Source organism: Lepidochelys kempii, chromosome 4, assembly GCF_965140265.1.
Source record: "Lepidochelys kempii isolate rLepKem1 chromosome 4, rLepKem1.hap2, whole genome shotgun sequence".
Taxonomy (NCBI): domain Eukaryota; kingdom Metazoa; phylum Chordata; order Testudines; family Cheloniidae; genus Lepidochelys; species Lepidochelys kempii.
In genome coordinates this window covers 13184569-13204643 of record NC_133259.1, presented here as the reverse complement: position 1 = coordinate 13204643, position 20075 = coordinate 13184569, and the positions used below count along the sequence as shown (strand labels likewise).

General features: G+C 43.1%; 1 protein-coding gene across 1 annotated transcript in view; it reads right to left on the bottom strand.

Moving 5' to 3' along the window:
- SHROOM3 (shroom family member 3) overlaps positions 1–14399 on the bottom strand; it is a 164174-nt gene extending 149775 nt beyond the window's left edge. Inside the window, exon 1 of the mRNA XM_073340435.1 lies at positions 14315–14399. The gene's annotated coding sequence lies outside the window, so the exon portion shown is untranslated. The remainder of the gene's footprint in view (positions 1–14314) is intronic.
- Between the last annotated feature and the right edge of the window lie 5676 nt (positions 14400–20075).

Sequence of the window (20075 nt, the reverse complement as noted above, 5' to 3'; positions counted from 1 at the left end):
ATTGTCTTTTACTATATGTCTGAGCAGCGCCTTGCTCAAAGAGGCCTTCATGAGCTATGGCACAAATAATAATCAGGGGCTGCAAGGTTGAAAAGAGAAATAGTTAATTGCAGCGTGCAATACAGAACTGAATAATGCAATAAGAAATTACTCACTGTGACCAGGTGCTGGATCCCTACACACGGGGATAGATTGCAGAGCTTTCAAAATGTATCATGCACCTTTGACTGGGCCACCTGCTCTGTGCTCACTAATCTGCCTCCCTGCAGTTTATTCCCACATTCCAAACATCCACCCAAATTCAAAACACCTGCCTGCCTTTTTCTGCCAGAAAAATGTTTTCTGCTTTCCCCAGATTACACCCTGAGTCACTTATTTAGTCTTGGGCCAGTGATGGGTTTAAAGTCTGGTCTCTTAAAAACCAGGCACTTTATCCTGTTGGAAAACTTCCCACTGGATCCAGGGCGCTTGCTATTAGCCCTGGAAGAAACTGAGAGATCAGAAGTCAGCACTGCACTATTATTAGCTATAGAAAAGCAGGTGTAGGTAGTTTCCAGAGGTGTTACTGGCTCCCTCTCAGTGCTAGAAGGTTGAGTTGTCTCAAGATCACTAAGATACCTGGCTGTACAGGTGCAGGGTATAAAAATAACCCCAGTAGCCATTTTAAAAACTGGCTAAATATTTTTAAAATAGAAAACAGCTTTATGTGACATATAGGGAACAGCTGATTCATGGATTCTAAGGCCAGAAGGGACCACTCTGATCTAGTCTGACCTTCTGTAATGAGGGCCTAGGGTGGGGCAAAGATTTTACTCGGACTCATTTGGGATGACCTGCTTCTCTCTCTGTGCCATCACCACTTGTGTGTAATAATTATATAGCCCTTCTATTGACAGTAAGTTGTTTTGGGTAAAGAACACCTTTTCATTCTGTGTGTGTAGAGTGTCTGTCACAGTGGGGTCTGATCCAGGATGGGGGGCCCCCTGCATGCTACCACAGTAATAAAATAATAGTACTAATTCTAATCATATCACACCATGCTCTCGTGAGCTCCAGAGATGAATAGTATACTCCCTTGGCATTGCATTCTAGCTAGCTTATCTTTCCACCGACTTCCAGGGGCCAGGTCCTCACCTAATATAAGCCATCACAGCTCCCTTAACCTCAGTGAGATAGGCAGTGCAGCAAGAACACTGAACTGGGACTCAGGAGACCCGTGTTCTATTCCTGGCTTAGCCAGTTGACTCACCTTGGGCAAGTCGCTTCCCTCCCTGGGCTTCAGTTTCCCCATCTGTAAAATGACCTCCTTTGTAAAGCACTTTGAGAGCTACTGATGAAAAAAGTGCTACAGCAGAGCTAGATATTACTATTATGCAAGGGAGCTCTGACAATTTACATCAGCTGGAGATCTGAGCCCCAGGTCCTTATAGTTCTGGGTACTTCATATTTGAAGCTCGTAGGTAATAATTTTGTATATGCTACTGGATAAAAAGGTATTGGATTTCAAATGGTCCAGAAATACTCTCCCTTTCCTTTCAACCTTCTAGCTTATATTTCAGCACTGAATCGGGTTTGAATCACTCTGTGGTAAGTTGTGCTCTTCCTTTAAAGGAAATTGAAAGGATGGCTGTGGATTCTGATGTAGTTTGCAAACAAGCCATCAGCTATATCCATGTTAATGGCAGACATTGTAAACAAACAAGGAACTTGAGAAGATTGACTTGCCGCCAGCTAAGCCCAGCTTTTGCTCCATTAGATTAATCACATATTGAGGGAATCATTCTCAATGTAATAACAGGCATTGCTTAGTTGGTCCAGACTGTTAACATTTAGAGAAGAAAAAGGAGTGACTTGAATACCGATCTTTGCTATCTTTGTGTTTGGGCTTCCTTAGACCTTAATACTGAGCTGCCTCACAAAGCAAGAGATGAGAGAGTCACATGTCTTTCATTCAAAATAAAATGTCCTATACAGTTTACAATGAAAGCATTAAGAAGTGTACAACAGGGAACAGCCCTGCGCTGGCAGGGAGATGGACTAGCATACCAGGAGATACGGATTCAAACCCATGTCTTTTCCGTCTAAAACTGATAAGAAACTATTAATAATTAGTAGTGCTTAGGGGTCCCAACTGAGACTGGAACGCCAAGGAGCCAGGCGCTGTACATACACCTAATGAGACTCAGTCCCTGCCCCCAAAGAGTTTACTGTCTAAGAAGACAAGAAAGACAAATGGGTGGAGGAAGAAAGTATTCTCTCCATGTCAGAGATGGGGAATGGAGGCACAAAGAGTAAGTGGTTTGCCTAAGGTCACATAGACAGTCTGTGGCAGGAATTGACTCTGTATCTCCTAGGATCCCAGTCCAGTGCTTAGCCACAAGACCATCCTTCTGTTTTTATTTACAGCAAACATTTTAAGGCATCTCCTCAGCCGTGGTCAGTTGTCATAGCTCACCTGTAAAGCTCCACAATGGCATTCTAACAACAGACACCAGCTGAGGATCTGGCCAATCACTTCCACCGACTAGCGTAATAAGGGACACAAGTGCAAAGTAATCTAACAAGGGTGCAAGGTGGGCTGTTGGCTTCCCTGTCTCACCCACACCAACCAGTGCTACTGCCAGAGTCCCTTTTGGGCTGTCAGCCACCTGTGTGAACCCCCTCTCCAACCTCCGGCCACTAGAGGGTGATGCAGCTCACCAGAGGACCCACTGGCTGCAGTCAAACAGCACATGAAGCCAGTACAAGCATTTGGCTTCTTTCAGGAGGATACTGACTACTCCTGCGAAAAGATCCCTTCCCCGCCAAATAGGCTTAGAAAGATGCAATGATGAGTACCACAAAATCAATCTTCTATTATGTTAGAACAACAGCTCCCTCTAGTGGTGACCATGGTATTTTATCTGTTGTGTAACACCGGAAGGATCATCCTGTTGTGATAACTGGGCCTATCAATTTACTTTAATTTTGAGCTCAACTGTGAAACATATGTGAAAGTTCATAAGGTGTCACAATAATCTATAACAACAAGGGTTGATGGGAAAAGGGACAAAAAAGAGACAGAAAGACTGAATTAGTCTAAACAAAAGAGGCCTAGTGATATAATTCAAGGACTGTGTTAAAATCATGCTCAGTAAACAAGAAAATATGGGTCCGGAAATTAATGAACCAAAAGGGGCATGTCGGATATTAGGTCTAATTTGTGGATAAAATAATAAGGGCATGGGCACGTCTACCCATCAAGCCCTTTTTGAATCCTTAAATAAAGAGGCTGGGGGGGGGATACAGAAGAACAGGTGGAGGCTACTGGAACACGTTTCACCATTATAGCTGCCACCACCACCATTCACTGGTATCCTGGGCCTTCGTCATCCTAATCCTCAGAGATGTCCCGACCAAACCCGGCCAGAGAGAGGGATCCTGGGTGACATCACCGCCTCTACCAGCTCCAGCTGAAACCCAACCACCAGCTGAGGTGAAAAAGGATCAGACTTCAACAGCAGCAACAGCTCCAGGCTCTTTCAACTAACTACGTCTCTTTTCCCCAGAAAGATAGTTGTTCCTGTCTTTGATACCATCTAAGGGATGGTCAAATGGGGTGGGGGGGAGAAGGGGGTGTTCTTCTAAAACTCTCCCCAGTTAAAGGGAAAGGGAAGAAGAGGTTACTGACTTTGTGCAGGAACTGCAGTTCTTTGAGATGTGTCCCCCTGTGGGTGCAAAGCATTGTGAGGCACCCCAGCTTTCAGGGCAAGTGGTGGCAACCCATCACTGGTCTGAACTGCACCCCAGAATGTCATAATGGGCGCTCTGTTCAAACACTGCTCGTGTCTGAAAGGGTGCTGCCGAGTTGTTGTACCTGTGGTGCTGGATGCGAGGTTGCTTTCACAACAATATTCCCAGAATAGCTATGTTACACATCATGCCTCAGCAATCTAACTGCTGCTGCTGTGAACGTAAGACTGTGTAAACAGTGCACAGCGACAGCCATCCTTCTTTAGCGACCCATGAGAAAAGTCTATTTTTAGCGACTGCTGTAGGCCACGGTGGCCCTTGTAAAACAGGCAGGCAGTGCACAGATTTGGGCCAGATTCTCAGCTGGTGTAAGCAAGCACCGTTCCACTGGCTTCAGCTGAGGAGCTGGGCCTGAGGAATGTTGAATCTGCTAAGTGAGGAAAGAAGAAACCAGTCTGAAAGAAGCAAAAACCAACTCGAACCTTCTCCTGGAATGAGAATGAAGCTGACCCTGTCGTTGAGCTAATGGACAAGAGAGAAAGAACCTCAGCTGGTGGCAATCAGCAACTCACTGCTGAAGTCACTGGAGCTACCCCAGTTTGCAGCACCTGAGGATCTGGCCCATTGTCTTTAGGAATGTGGTGTCAGCTTTGGCCAGCAGCAGAACCTCAAAAGGATTAATCAGAAACATCCAGGCCCCCAGTCATCTAGCTGCATCTCAAAGAAATAAAGGCATTGACTAGCATGGTTGTTCTGACTGGGCCAAATGCCTCCCTCAGTCAGATACAACAAACAACAACACATTTCACTTATTTACTGTGTGTAAATGATCGCAGTTGGGGCCCAGTCCCTCTCCCTTTGAGCGCAATGGGAAAGCTCCCACTAACTACAATGGGTCAGGCTCCTCAGCAAGATCTATGTTTGCAGGTTCCTATTTGTTCTGTGTCTACCTCTCAGCTTCTCTCATTTTAATCTCCAAACCCACCAAGTTCTACACAAGTTAGGTGTCACCTCACTTCTACTATTGATGTTATTTACATCAGAAATTCAGAAACCAGGCCCCTGACACTATAGAAAGAGCTATTTACAATAAAGGGAGGAATCCTACAGCATTTTAAGTTACATAAAATTTGCACGTCTCTCATTTTGATTGTCATACATTGTAGCTCACATTTGGGTGTGTATAGGTTGATAGTTTTGGCACGGTCAAGAGACATCCCAGATGTGGGAGACCTTGATTGTCTTAAGTATCATCTTAGTGCCAATGACTTGCTGTGTTCTATTAATGTAAACATTTTTGCTTCAAAGTCTGATGATTATGAATGCATAGATTTTAAGATCAGAGGAGACTGTTATGATCATCAAGTCTGATCTTCTGCATAATACAGACCAGCATACAACCCCAGCAAGTAATTTGTGCATCAAGCCCATAACTTCTGTAAACTCATAACTTCTGTTTAAGCTATATAGCATATCTTTTAAAAAGATATCCAGTTTTGCTTCAAAGACTTCAAATGATGGAGAATCCACCACATCCCCAGATAATTTGCTCCCATGGTTAATTACCATCTTCTCTGTTAACAAATTTTGCTTTATTTCTAGTCTGAATTTGTTACAGCATTAGCTTCCAACTCTTTGATCTAGCAGAAAAAGAAATGCAAGAGCCATCTACTATCAGAAACGTCTTTCCCATACAGGTATTTGTAGACCATAAGCAAGTCACCTCTTTAGTTTATCCAAGAGAAAGTAAACAGATTGAACTTCTTCAGTTTTTCACTATAAGGCAGGTTTTCCAGACCTTGAATAATTCTTGTGGCTGAACACTTTCCAATTTTTCCAACATGCTTTTTGAAGTGTGGACACCAGAACTAGATACAGTATTCCAGTAATGGTCTTACTAATGCCACAGAGAGAGGTAATACCACCTCCTACTCGTACATGATATGTCTTTGCTTACACATCCAAGGATTGCATTAGCCTTCTGGGCTACAACTTCGCACCTGTACAGTTGGTTATCTACCATTCCCTGGGTCCTTTTCCATGTCACAACATTCCAGGATACCGTCCCATATCTTGTAAGTACAATCTACATTCTTTGTTCCTAGATGTATGACCTGGCATTTGCCATATTAAAATGTATGTTATTCAAATGAGCCAACCTTACCAAGAGATCCAGAACCATGAACTGCATTTCATTTAGGTGGATAGGAGCAGCTAAACAGTGGGGCCCAGATTTTCAGAACCACCAACCTAATCTGCACACATTTTCCATGACTGTGCATGCAATCACTGTAATGTCATATGCATGTGGCTTTTTACATGTCTGTCCTTGTGCACACTCTGTCATGCTAAATGTACATTTAAATTTGGAGCACACACGGGACTGGACTATTCCAAACAGGGTTTAGTATTAACATTGCACCAGTGGGACGGCATGTGGTCAGCATGGGTTTCTGCGAAATTTAAGCTTCCTTTGATGCTTCTAGAAACCCTGGTTGCCAACAGAACTCCTCACGTGTGAACGAGTGCAGTACCATACCAGGGGCCCATCATCCAGTGGGACACAGGACAGAGTGAAGGGTTTGCTACCACAGCAGCTCTGAATTCCCAAGTTCACAGGATGGGAGAAGAAGCCACGGAGAAGCCATATGTGGGTACTTTGTGCCTTACACTGTGCTCAAGTTCAAGAGGTTGACTACTACAAGCTACAAGTCAATAAGCTCAGGTGCTCTCAGCTCTACAGAAAGCCCTGGCTTCCCATCACTTCCACAGACAGTCACGACACCCAGCTAACAGCTGCTTCAAACGTTTGTCCCCAGCGGCAATATGGCCACGCTTGATGTAATGGGGGAAGATACTTGTTTCCCCCCACACACCTGTGATTTTGGTTTTCTGCTCACTATTTCTCTGTCACCAGCAGAGCAATGCTTGTTCATTCCACCCTCCATTTGCAACACATCCTGCTGCCCTGTCACCTCACCCAGCAATTATTTTACAGGCTCTTCCCTTTGCATGCTGTTTACACTTAGCTCTTTATCTGACTAGAAGGGACCAGTTCTTAAGCCTTCAGTATGCTGTGTGTTTTATTGCTGTTGTTTAAAAATACAGTGGAGCAGGAAATGAATTTGCTTTCTCTCTTGCCAGAGGAGCAACCTTTTCTGTAATCTGCCTCCTGAAGGAGCACTGCAGTAACAATACAAGGGAAGGGAGGTATTTTCTTCTCGTATTTCTCAATGTGTTTAAAACCAGATGGCAGAAAATGTATTCAAATGGCATGGGCAAATGTACAAAAGATATTAGCAGTGGAGTATGTAAGGCAGGAAATTATTACTCATTTTAGCAGGGAGTGGAATGTGCACCTAAGGTGCATTTGATAAGGCTCCCTGATGTGCAAACCAATTCCTTCTCTGACTCCCAGCTGACTGAGCATGAAGAATAAGCAAATTCCCCTTGGCACTCAGATTGCAGGCCCAAGCTATTAAAAAAAAAAATTCTGAGCCAAATATTTTAGAAAAAGAAAGTATAAAAGAACCGGGGTGGGGAAGTGTTGTGGAAGGAACGAGCAGACATTAGCAACAGATCTTTAGACTATTATTGCCAACATGGTAAATACACTTGAACTCCGGGAGGTGTGGCGAGGTGCATGACTCTGTCAATAAACCCCTGAGTGCCTAATCCACAGAGGAGTTCCAGATCTGGAGATTATACACCCATAAATGACAGCTGGGGAGCATGACTTGAGGGCCACATGGTAAGACAAGACTGTTGAGGACAGATGGTCCTGTGGTTAAGGCACTGGGCTTGGACACCTGGGTTCAATTCCTAAGGCTGCCCCAGACTCCTCGAGTGAGACTGGATAAATCAGTTGGTCTTTTTCTGCCTCAGTTCCCCATTTGTAAATAGGACTGCCAGTGCCCATTTTGTCCATTTAGATTATAAACTTGCCAGCACAGGGACTGTCTCTCACGATGTGTCTGCAAAGTGCCTGGCACAGTGAGACCCAACCCTGATCTTGGCTGTGACTGTCAGTCGCAACTGAAATTACAGCTAGAACTCAATGGTAATAGTGGGGATCAGCTCAGATCCTCCCATTACAAAAGCACAGCCCCCTGTGTTGGAGAAAAAGGTGTATTGCCATTGTCTGTTAACAGCTTGACAGTATAGGGCCTCTGACACATAGGTGAGCAGTTCTGATTCCATCCACTAACGGAGTGGTGGTGGTGTGCACACATTTCAGTACATGTATTACAATGCCTAAATTCAGTGATTAAATTTGTAGTGGGGAGGCTAAAGAAACCATAGGAAATTAGAGATTTGGCCTGACTTTCAGAAGTCAATAGGAGCTACTGGGTACTCAGTACATCTGAAATGTGGGTGTCTTTCCAAATTTGTCTCTGTTAATCCATGCATTCAACAGCTTCAATTTAATACAAGCATCAACATCTTTAAAGCATCCATCTGTCACTAGTAAGAACAACTTGTTTTATTCATATTGCAGACACTATATGACACTACAAGTTATATTTATAGTAGCAGTGAAAACTAAGTAGTTGGATCAAGCTCAGAAATAAAAAGCAGCAGCCCAGGTCTAGCTGATAAGCCATTTGATAATCATGGAGTGTATGGCGGATACAGGCATCAGGCAGGATGGTCCAGTGGTTAGGGCACTGCCAAGCAGTTGAAATGAGAGTTCAAATCCCTGCTCTGCCACACACTTCCTGTGTGACTCTGAGTAAGCCTGTGCCTCGGTTCCCCATCTGTACAATGGGGATAATAGCACTGCCCTGCCTCCCAGGGGTCTTGTGTGATTCCCACATAGTACTGGGGGCCATGTAAGTACCTTGGACAGAAACCAGGTATTATGGGGTATGGTTTTATACTCCTGGAAAGCTGACGCCACTACTGCTGGGTGTGTATGCTTTCATTTTAGACACAAAGGGGCTGATTCTACCCATTTATATATAAGACAGAAGGATGGACTAGATGACCTAACAGGGTTTTCCCATCTCTTATTTCTGTGAACAGTATCCATGCAGAGGCTGGAATCTGTTGCCAGCATAAACTACGTGAGGGAAAATTAAGTGCCCAAAATGGGATTACTGCCTTATTGTCTATAGCTGAGTGGGAAGAGTTTTATTTAATGTTTCATGCACTTGTTTTACTGTTCCGTGCACCACATTACATCATCCCATGTGCATTTGAGAACCAGTTGTTAAAAACAAAGCTTTAAACCTGGGCTGTCAAACGCAAAGGAGATTCCATGTTTAGTTATGATCCAGGGTATAAATGCAACACTTCATACATACTCCCTTCAATCCCCAGCAAATCCCCCACTGATGTTTGCACAGAGATGAAAGCGACAATACAACCTTTATGTCATTAGGTAACTTTTATCTATCATTTATTCAGTACTTCATTGTGATATTCAGAAAAAGGGCTCCCTATGGGGCCACCATTACGTCTGCCTTTTGTTTTTCTTCCTTCCTCCTTTCTCTCTTAATAAGTCTCTTCTATTCTTCCCTCTGCATTTCTTTCCCTGCAGCTACTCCCAATTCCTACCTCATTTCCCGTTCCATCAGCTAAATGTTTAACTATTTAATTGCCAAGGTGAACACTGAAGCATCTGCATTGGGCTTTTAGAGCTGACACTTGAATGAGATTAATAGGGAAGTTCATCCCTCTTGGTCATTGTTTCAGGCTGTCTGCAGGCTCAGGCAGACATTGCAACATCCATGGACACTCAGTTCACATTTGGGAGGTCCTCTCTGCAGACATGAGAGCTAGAAATTTACTTTTGTTTTAAAAAGGAGAGGTGAGCGTGAGCACAATCCGAGTATGTCATGGGGGCCACAAACAAATCATTAGTATTTACTGCTTGTATTACCGTACCACCTAGGAGCCCTAATCAGGGACCAGCACCCCTATGTATTAGGTGTCCATCCACTTGTAGAACAATGCAGGCCAGATCAAGCCAAGGGACCGTATGTTTAACACTCCTGCTTTAAACAGTCTGATTAAAAATCTCCTCTGAATTGCTTGGTTGTCTCTTCTGATGTCATAAGCACACTATTTAACCACTCATATAGAGTTCCTGAATTTCTAATACGAAAACAAGCAAAGAAAATACTTTAAAAGTGGTGGCTTTCTGTGTACATCAGAAAGCAGCAAATAAAAAGCAGCAAAAAAAAAAAATAGGTTTGCGCCATTATTTGCAAGTCACTTTTAATGAGGAAAGTGGGATTGCTCACGGCAGTGTGAGTTTGTCTCACTCCCTGTGCATGATCTCTTGCAGCAACTACTGAAAGCATTAGCCAGTCGCACGTTGAGAACTCAGGTAACAAATGAGTGTTTCAGAAAGTTTGTGTCTTCAGCCAGCAATCCTAGTCCACCATAGGCAATTTACAAAAAGAAGTCAATCTGCTAAGCACGCCCAAGAAAGTAGCTTGTTAATTCCCTTCAAAAAGAATCAAAATTAACTTTTCATTCATTTTATCGTCAACTGGCAGCGAGCTGCAAGACATCAGCTACTTGCACTTTTACCCCTTGAAAAACAGCATTATTATATTTAGAGAGAGATGAGCTTGACCCAGTAAAAGATGGGGGCCAAACAGCCCCAAATGTTGGATTTGGCTCCAGATCTGAATTTAATGGCTTTGGCTCCTAACATTATATGGGCTGAACCAATACCCCAGACCTGAACCTACACTACATAAACCTTGGATGCAGAATTTCACCCAGATGAGTAAAGTCAAGCATGGGCCCAACTGACAGGCTGCTGAAGTCAGTGGAAGTACTGCTGCTGATCTCAGTAGGCATTGCACTACTAGACATTACTTGCATAAAATGTACCGTATCAGTGCCATAGTGAGAACAAGAAAAAATAGTCTATTTAATACCATTGTGTCTAACCAAGGATCCCTTAGGTCTGGGAACCTTACACACTTATTGCTGGGTGCCCCACAATTTGCTCTTGGATCAGGATACTTTCTTCCACCATGCTCCACAGACTCAAAGCAACCACAACGTCTTTACGGAAGCCGTACAATGCCTAAACCTGCATCCCACATTGTCCCAGGCCATAAGGAGCTTTCACAACTCTGGAGGATATTACAGTGCTTATTACTATATTAGCCTGAATGGTCAGGTGCATTAGGAGTCGGGTAAAGATGATCCATGCCTCAGAAGATCCTTTCTGCTGTCTGTCTCTGAATCTCGCTCACATACCTTTGAGTTTTTGCATTTCATCACACAGCAACACGCCGACTTAGCAACATTCCCCTACCGGCAATGAAGGATCTGTGCCCCTGGCCATGTTTGTGTACAGAATGGCTTTCCTTAATTAGTCTCTTTTATTTCTCTACTGTATTTCACTCCTTATTTCCTTCTTTTACATTTTTATCTGATTGAGGGTGTTTGTTTTTCTTTTTGCTTTTTCCCCTTTCTCTGGAATCCTTAACCATTTCCCTCCACTCCTTGTTTTGTGTTGGAGATGGACACATTTGCCTACTCTCTCATGGCCCCTCCTCAGCCAGAGGGCCGAATCGTGCTTCTTTCATGGGTCAGCAGATTTCATATCGCTTCTGACCCACAATCCTGAAGTTACTTGCGATCTCCAATTTCGTTTCCCTTTGCTCCTCTCTCAGGATTTTAGCCTCCATCTGTCCATGTCAACATTTGAAGGCCAGATTCTCTGCTGGTGAAGTCAACGGAGGACAAGCTGAGGATCTGGCTCTGATAGTTAGTTATTTGTTAATTGTATACTTATAAAATGCAGTAATATTCCATTGATTAGGGATATGAAACCACTTCATATGAGGAGAGATTCAACAGACTGGGACCGTTCAGCATGGAAAAGAAACAACTAAGGGGGACTATGATAGAGATTTGTAAAATCATGAAGGGTGTAGAGAATGTGAATAAGGAAGTGTTATTTACCCCTTCCAGATAACACAAGAACTAGGGGTCATAGGCAGCAGGTTTAAAATACAAAGAAGTACTTCAAACATCACACAATCAACCTGTGGATCTTGTTGCCATGGGATGTTGTGATGATCAAAAGAAGAATTGGGTTCAAAAGAAAATTAGATAAGTTCATGGAAGATAGATCCTTCAATGGCTATTAGCCAAGATGGTCAGGGACACAACCCCATGCTCTGGAGATTCCTAAACCTCCAACTGCTAGAAGCTGGAACTGGAAAATAGGGGATGAATCACTCAATAATTTCCCTGTTCTGTTCATTCCCTCTGACGCACCTGGCATTGGCCACTGTTGGAACACAGGATACTGGGCTAGATGGACCATTGATCTGACCCAGTATGGCCGTTCTTACATTCTTATGTAACTGGTTAGTGGAGCTTGCAGCACTTTGGCATGGATACTGCATGAATAAAATTATTATGCTCTATCTCCTTCTTCTCTAATGGTATATGGCATTGATCATCTTAAGTTGCCATCACTGTGACATCTAATGTTACAATTCAGGCCTTGGTCCTGATCTTCAAGGCCATCCATAGCTTAGGACCCAGCTGCACATGTGAGCACATCTCCATCTGTCTAGACAGTTATGCTTCTCTAGGGCAATGGAGTTAACAAAATGCAGGATGAAGAATGTAAAAGACAGAGAAAATATTCTCAGTGGAGAGAGTTTGAATGTGGGACAAGCTAAGGAAGTCTGCAAGGCCCTCCTTCATTTGAGAGCCTGGGGTGAATAGCAGAATACTTTATGAAGGGAGTGGGGAAGCAGAGCGGATGTTAACCCTATGTTCACTGGGGACCAGGAAATACCCTTGCACCTTATCAGAAGCTGTTTAAAAACTGGACTTCAGTTTGATCTATTTCAGTGGGAGCACAATTAGACCAGTGCTGAGCACTTCTGAAAATCCCATCTTACAACTGCATGTTTTACAGAAAAAAAATACAGCAGAAATCACGAACCTGTTAGCACTGAGAACGCTACTGCAAGTGAACCATGTCACATGATGAAATGACATGAAGCACCACAACCAAACCAAAGCTCCAAACCAAAGCAGAGCTCCCATAGTATTACCTCTGTAAAGCAGGGACAAGAGTATTCGGGATTCCCCTGTTGGAGACATTTATAAGACGGGAGGAAAAGAGAGACGGGACCATGCCCTGGAAAATAATGGTGGCAGAAATGCTACATGGTTCCATTTTAGAAGTATACTTGCGGAACGCAGGACACTGTAGGCTATTTGTTAATTTTTTCAGATGCTAGGTCATCTCCTCTTTCAATAACTCAGCAACTTTAATTAGAACCCCAGGCTGGCGGTTGAGCTGTGCATACTGAATGGGCGCTAAGCTGTTCTGCCTCAGCTGATTCCTATGGTATGGGAAAGCTAGTCAGAAAAACAAGAAAGAGGCTCATTTGTGCTGTCACTGGAAGAAAAAGGACAGATTCCCAGCTTGGACACAGGCTTCTAGCACACTGGGAGTTGTGGTCCAGTGAGTCAGACAGCTGACTCTGCCCTGCCCCCAGAACAGAAGGACAATCAGAGACACACACACAGAGGCAGAAAAGACTCTAGTAGTAATAAGCTTAGCTTCTAAGAGGAATTGCACTGCAGCTGATGATAGCCACGTATGATATGCACCAACTCCCGCACATAAACAAAACTAGAAAGGCCAACTGCAACAGCACCAGAATATTACTCTGAACCCTTCCCCTCAGCTGTGGGGGTGCGATTGAGAATGCAAATCCAGATCGAAAACCAAACGTCAGCACTGGCCTCTACCTCTCCACCGTGATAGAACCAAAACCTCAGATCCAAACCCCCCAGCCCCTGGTAGATTCAAGCCACAGACTTGGATTCCGATACAGATTTTGATTCTAATACAAACACTTCCATCTACAGAATGCATTTTATCTGCAGAGATCACAGTGATTTACATAGATGAAATCGCTTAATAACACCCCAGGAGGTACAGTGTGTAATGATTATACATTACAAATTCATTGAGCACTCAGGGAAACTGAGGCAAAGTTAAGTGATTTGCCCCAAATCCTGCAATCCATGCCAGGTCTGTGACTAGAATCCAGGAGGCTTGATTCAGGGGTCACAGCTCTACCTACTAGATCACACCCTAACTATATAATCCACAATGCTATTTAAAACTGAAACAGCCATTCTTTCCCTCAATTGCACAGTAAAGATCTGATCCAAAGCCCACTGAAAGCAATGGGATTCTTGCTGTTGATTTCAAATGAGCTTTGGATCAGGCCCAGAATCCTCATCCACAAATTAAAAACACAGAAATGACAGAGAGCATATGGTTGCATCTTCTCCTAGGTAGCCCCAGAGAGGCAGTAGGACTCTGCTTTGAAGTGACTGAGCAGCATCCCTGACTTGCTGTGTTGATGGGGAGCAGTTGAAATAGCTCTTTCAGACATCACACATGGTAGGACATCGTGCGCCAGAATGGCCCAGGTGTCAAGTCACAGGTGCCCCTGACTCTCAGCAGGAGAGATGAAGATGTTGGCTGAGAGTCTTTACAGGATGGTGATGGGGAGGGAGAGGAGGGAAGGAGGAGGAAGCAATAACGCACTGTACCCTGCTTGCCTACCTGCGGATGACCAGCTTCAGTGTCTTGTAGGACCCCTTCACCAGTGAGATGGCCTCCCGCCTGGAACTGCTTAGTTCCACCTCATTGATGTTCACCACCTCATCACCAGCCTGCAGCGAGTCCGCTTTCCCCCCTTCTTCAACCTGCATGGAAGAGAGGAGAAAAAGCAGTGAGAAGCAATTGGCTCAGATTCCCAGGCAGGGTTTGGCAGCCTTTTGTGGCACTAAAATGAGCCACTTCATCGGGGACAAGTTTTACAGGCCCACAGCTCTGCTCCTGAACCAAGAAGCAGCACCTTCACCTCCCGGCACCTAGAACTCTCTGCTTGCTTCTCTCGCCACTTCATATGGATGCAACCAAGATCTGCAAAGAATGCAGCCCTCTGTGACTTTTCCAATGAAGCTGAAAATTCTCTGTGATATCTGGAAGCAGTAAGGGGTAAGGAAGTGGTCATGAAATATTTCCTGGTCAGTTTTATAAGCCAGAGCCATGAATTCTGGATCAAGCTGCAAAGCTCAGATCAGATCCAAGCTTCACTAAAGCATGAAAGGTTCAGATCCTGTGGTTCAGATCTCTCTCTAACAGGGGTGCTGGAATAATTTGTATTGTGGGGGTGTGGAGAGCTATTGAACCAAACTGTAAACCCTGTATATGATGGAAACCACTTCAAGCCAGGGGATGTGACAACATCCCTAGTTCCAGCACCTATGCGCTCTAGTCATTAGATTGGTTGATCAGCAAGAGCAAGTTGCTAACATGCAAGCTGTAGAGCAGATGCATCTAAGTTAACACAATTAATAACAACTGGGAGCACTCCTTTGGTACTTTTCAACTGAGGATCTCAGTGCACTTTATAAAGGGAGGTAGCATTTTACAGATGCACAGAAAGGTTAAGCAACTGGCCCAAGATTATGCTGTCTGTCAGTGGGAGAACTGGAAATAAAACCCAGGGGCTTGGTTCTTCCCTGCTCTACACCTTGTGCAGTCATCTATCCCTGCACAGTGTCAGCTACATTCTCACTTACACATTGCACAGGGGCAAATGACTGCAGAAGGTTCAGGGGAGGGGAGGGGAGAACCAGGTCCTGGTTCTCCTGACTCCCAGTCTTGTGCTCTCTCCATAGAGAAAGGCTGTCTCCTTACTCATCCGCCTAAAGTAAGGATACTAGGCATTGGGGTGAAGTTAGGTGACACAATGGGTTAAGGCACTAAGCGTTCACTTCTAGAGACTCAAGTTCAATCATGCCACAAAACCACCACTGAAAATCTGCTATCATACAAGACATTTGGTGGATCATGCTCAAGAGAAGCTCAGATCTGGGACAGCAAGGCTTTTGCAGATCAGGACTGAAGTCCAGCGATGTGGCATGACAGAAGGCATGCTACTGCCTCCAGCAAGGCCTTCAAGTTCCTCAACACCATATTCAACTAAAAATTGTAACTGAACTCCTCTTTGCAGATTCACGTTCTCAGAACTCACACAGGCCTCTGATCCAGTCTGCTGTAGTCCAGTAGGATGTCCGTGGAGAATGGCTGATGCTTAGGTCTGAGGGATTTTCTTATAAAGTGAAATGATTGATACTTCAGGAAGTTGTCACGCCAGGCAAAGAGTAACTGAGCCATAATGCACATTCCGGCACATTACCCAGCTTTCTTGCTCTATAGATTACTGTCAGTGTCTCAGGTGTTTCAGTGTGAACAACAGTTTCTCGTAGGAGGTAATGGCCAGTTCTTCGGATGAGAAGAACAGGATTTAGCACATACATCATATAGAACATCACATCTTCAAAGCCTCCTCCAAACATTAATACCCTTGCCAGGTACCTAAGTGTCATTGCATACTTAAGCCTTCTATCAAGTTGTTGCTGAATTGGGGTGGGGGGGCAGGGGTGTTTTCCCCCCGAGAACACCACAAAGCCAAACAAATGAGAATTTATATAAAGGAGCCAGGCATGTATCACAATTCCCAGGAGGATTTAGAAATGCTAGACCTTACTGGCAAAATAAATTAGATGCCTAAATCATAAAATCAAAACGCAGGATTGTTCCAGCTTGTCTCAGTTGGCAGGGGCTATGCAAGAACACAGGTGGTATTGTTTTCATAGAATAGAATTAGCTTATAATTTTACAAAAGGGGGCGGGGCCTGTTTTTACAGTTAAGCAAACTAATTAAGTGCTTAAATACTTTGTTGCACTGGGGAGCACACCAATGCAAAGGAAGTGTAAAACCACAACAAAGATACCACCAGCATATCTGTGCTGTGTGCCCAGTTCCCAGCACTGTCAAGCCAATTCGTCTCATCAATAAAACCCAACCTTCAAGCCTTGGTGATCTCTCCTGGAAATGATGCTAGGCAGTGCCTCTTGAAGCCACTCTGCATCACAAGGCGTTCAGCAGAACCGCTGATGAATGTTTCCAAATCATACAGGCTCTCAGCCATCCTTTCCACCTCTGCCTAATACAGACACACACTGTCCCATTAGAAGATTGTTTTATCATTTTTTTTTAAGCCAAGAAAGGCTTTGGCCACTTATTCTAAAGGGAAATACTTGTGTTGTACCAATAAAATAAAAACCAGCAGGATCTTATTAAAGGGAAAAAGGCAAAATACCACATTTATTGTGAATACAGAAAGAATCATAGTAAGCAGTTAGTTATAGCTATAACATTCCATTCAATCTCATATTTATTCTCACATTCATTCATACAAACACACACACACACACACACACACACACAGGTTCTGCAAGGTTGTTATCATAGTTACCAGCCTTAGAGTTGCTCATGCCAAGTCACTGGCCAGGTGGCCTGGACATGAGGAGGGAGCAGGGCCTTGTCAGATGCTCATCTGATGCTCCTGGAAGTTGGTTTGCAGAATCAGACCCCAAAGTTCTCACTTTTTAGAGTCTATTTTTATAGGAATTTCTTCCTATGCCAGTCTATGGGAATTGCTTCATCATGCTGTTGCTGAATCAATCAGCAGATAGCACATTCCTGACGACTCCAAGATGTTATCTTGTTCTTTGGTTCTCCCATTCTTGAGGCTGTTGGGTGGATTCCAGTCTGCCCACCGGGGGGGGATCCTCTGATTATTTCCACTTGACGCCTTCTTCAGCCGATGGACACTGGATTCTTAGGCTGGCACCTCCCTGATCATTCAGTTATTATCCACACCAAGCATCCATCCACATACATCCTCTATCTCTATTTTAATCACAGTTGTTAATACAACAAAAGGGTGGGGAGTCTCTGGGTGCTGTTTCTGTTGTTAGAGTTTTGCTTTGAGTCTCTCTCTCTGTGAATTGCTTTGAGAACAGACTCTGTCTTAGAATGTACTAACACAATTAGCAGCTTGCAAGTTTCACACATAGAGGGAGAGAAACAGTACAAAAACCAAGAGACCTCTTAATTAGTAATACCCTGGAATTTAAACTCTGGGGAATCAAACTCATTTGTGATTTTAATACAGAACTTCTTTAATATGATCCAACATAATCCCCCTTTTGACACTAAGATTTATAATCGTCAGTGTCACTTTCTATGTAGCCTATTCAAGAGAAAGTACTGTGAGGCAATTTGAGTTTGTGATTCCAATTCATGCCACATACATGATCCTAGTGATGTATCTTTACTACAAGGTTCTGGCGCAACAGGCAAGGTGAGGCACACCCACTTTTGAGGAGTCCATTCGGTACAACCTCTAGTGTCCAATAGCTTCCCTCCCTCCCCAGCTCACTGGCTCAAGGTCCAGGGTAGCCAAAAGGATCCCATGTGTAATATGGGGAGTGGGTTAACCTTCAATACCTTTGCCTCCAGGGACTGTTGGTGTGCAATTTTGACAACAATTTCTCCCATTAACAAGTCTGGTTTACAATAGTGGAAACATATTGCATCCATTCATATTGATAAGTGTCAAACAATGATCTCTTTCTTTTTTAACAAATGCATCAAACCCTTAATATTTCCCAATATGACCCAGAACATTTTGTGTTCCAAAGTAGCTAGTGCAAGTATCTGCATTTCAGTGCATCCCATAGCTATGCCTGTGTAGTTTCCTATTTCTAATATTTTTTTTTCTTATGGATAAGCCATGTGGTAGTATTAAGCCATTACTAAAGATTCCATTGGCCTTTTAGGTTACCCAGACCAATTTGGACCAAGTCTACTTTGGCATGTACTTGTTTTTGTATCAGGCTGTCCTGTAGCTGGGACAGAAAGCTTAATTTATTTTTAAGTTCCTGCAGGTCTTCAGTATTTTTTTTTTTAAACACACAACAGTGCTAGCAACAACACAAAACACAAGACAAAACATAGAACACAGAACACAATTTCTATTGTGACAGTAGATTCGTGGTATTGGGTTGCTTTTCAGCTGGCAGCTTTTCCTGATTTTCTGAAAGACAAAAAGAACATGTTTCTACCCCTTTTGGGGTGGCAGATTATTGCTTAAAATATTTCTCTTACAAATACCCTTGCTGATTGCAGGCAAAACAGAGAAATTGCCCCCATATTTTCCTGTTTTTGTTCTATAGGCAGGCCAGGTTTCAAAGGCTTTTATCTTTTAAGATAAAAAATGGGGAAATTATCCCACTGTTTAGTCATTAAATCCCTGAGTTTTCCTTCTTATACAGCAGACCAAGTTTATAATGTTTTTCCTGCTGTGTTAAGCTTTAAGTTTTATTTACAGGTAATAACTGAGAAGCATCATTACCACACGACCTTAAAGGATTTTTCCAAAAATCATACACACTATACGTTGTTACAGGGATACTTATTATCATTACATTTATTAAAATTATCTTGTTATCCCATGCCTTTTATTTAGACAATTTGTTTGCTGACCAGGTATGTCCTTTATCTGCAGCTCCTTTGTGCTGCTAGTTCTTTCCTTCCTTTATCATTTAGGTAATTTGCATTTTCACAGAAACTTCCTGCTTTTGGATTTAAAGCCATCAGCAGCTCAGAGACTCTATCTTAAAAGGGACACAATCAACTTTCACCAGAGTTTTGATTACTTTTAACTTCTGCTTCCAAAACACACAGCAATCTGAAAAAGAAAACCCAACCTATTGTGGCTCCCTTTGGAGCCCTAATAGCATTTTAATTAAGTAGCATGGTATGTTTGCATTTCTTTTGCCCCTTCTACAATATACCCTGCACATGTTCTGGGGCAAATGCACATTTCTTCCATAGTTTAACTTCTATAACATTATCCAGATCCATTTTTACATAAGGTGTCACTATTTCTTTTTTTTGCTTACAGAGTTTTCATGTACCTTTATCAAAGTGACAGTCTGATTACTCAGAGCCATTTTAAGACTCAGTGTTTCTAACATTGCTTCTTTTTGTTTTGTGCACCTCACCCCTGCTGTTGCTTCAGAGAGGCACTGTCTTTTTTTAATTTTTTTTTTACTACAACTCTCATCTGCTATTTTGTTACAAAAACAAACAAACAAAAAACAAACAAAAAGAATCCAAATTTTTTTTTTATATTCTCCTGATTTTGACTGCCCTGCTGCAGCCACAACTTAAAAACATTTTAAATTTTGTAAAGCATTGAGTTACCTTTTAAGGGTTAAATGCCAAATCCCAAAGCCAAACAACACTAATTACCTGTGTCTAGCAAAAAGGTCTGTCAGTTTTGCAACTTTGAATTAAAGAGTCAAATGGATTTTTAGTGGCATTAACAAAAACAAAACTAACTGGTCCTTAGAACTTTACATATTTACACACACACAGACAGATACATACACATTTTCT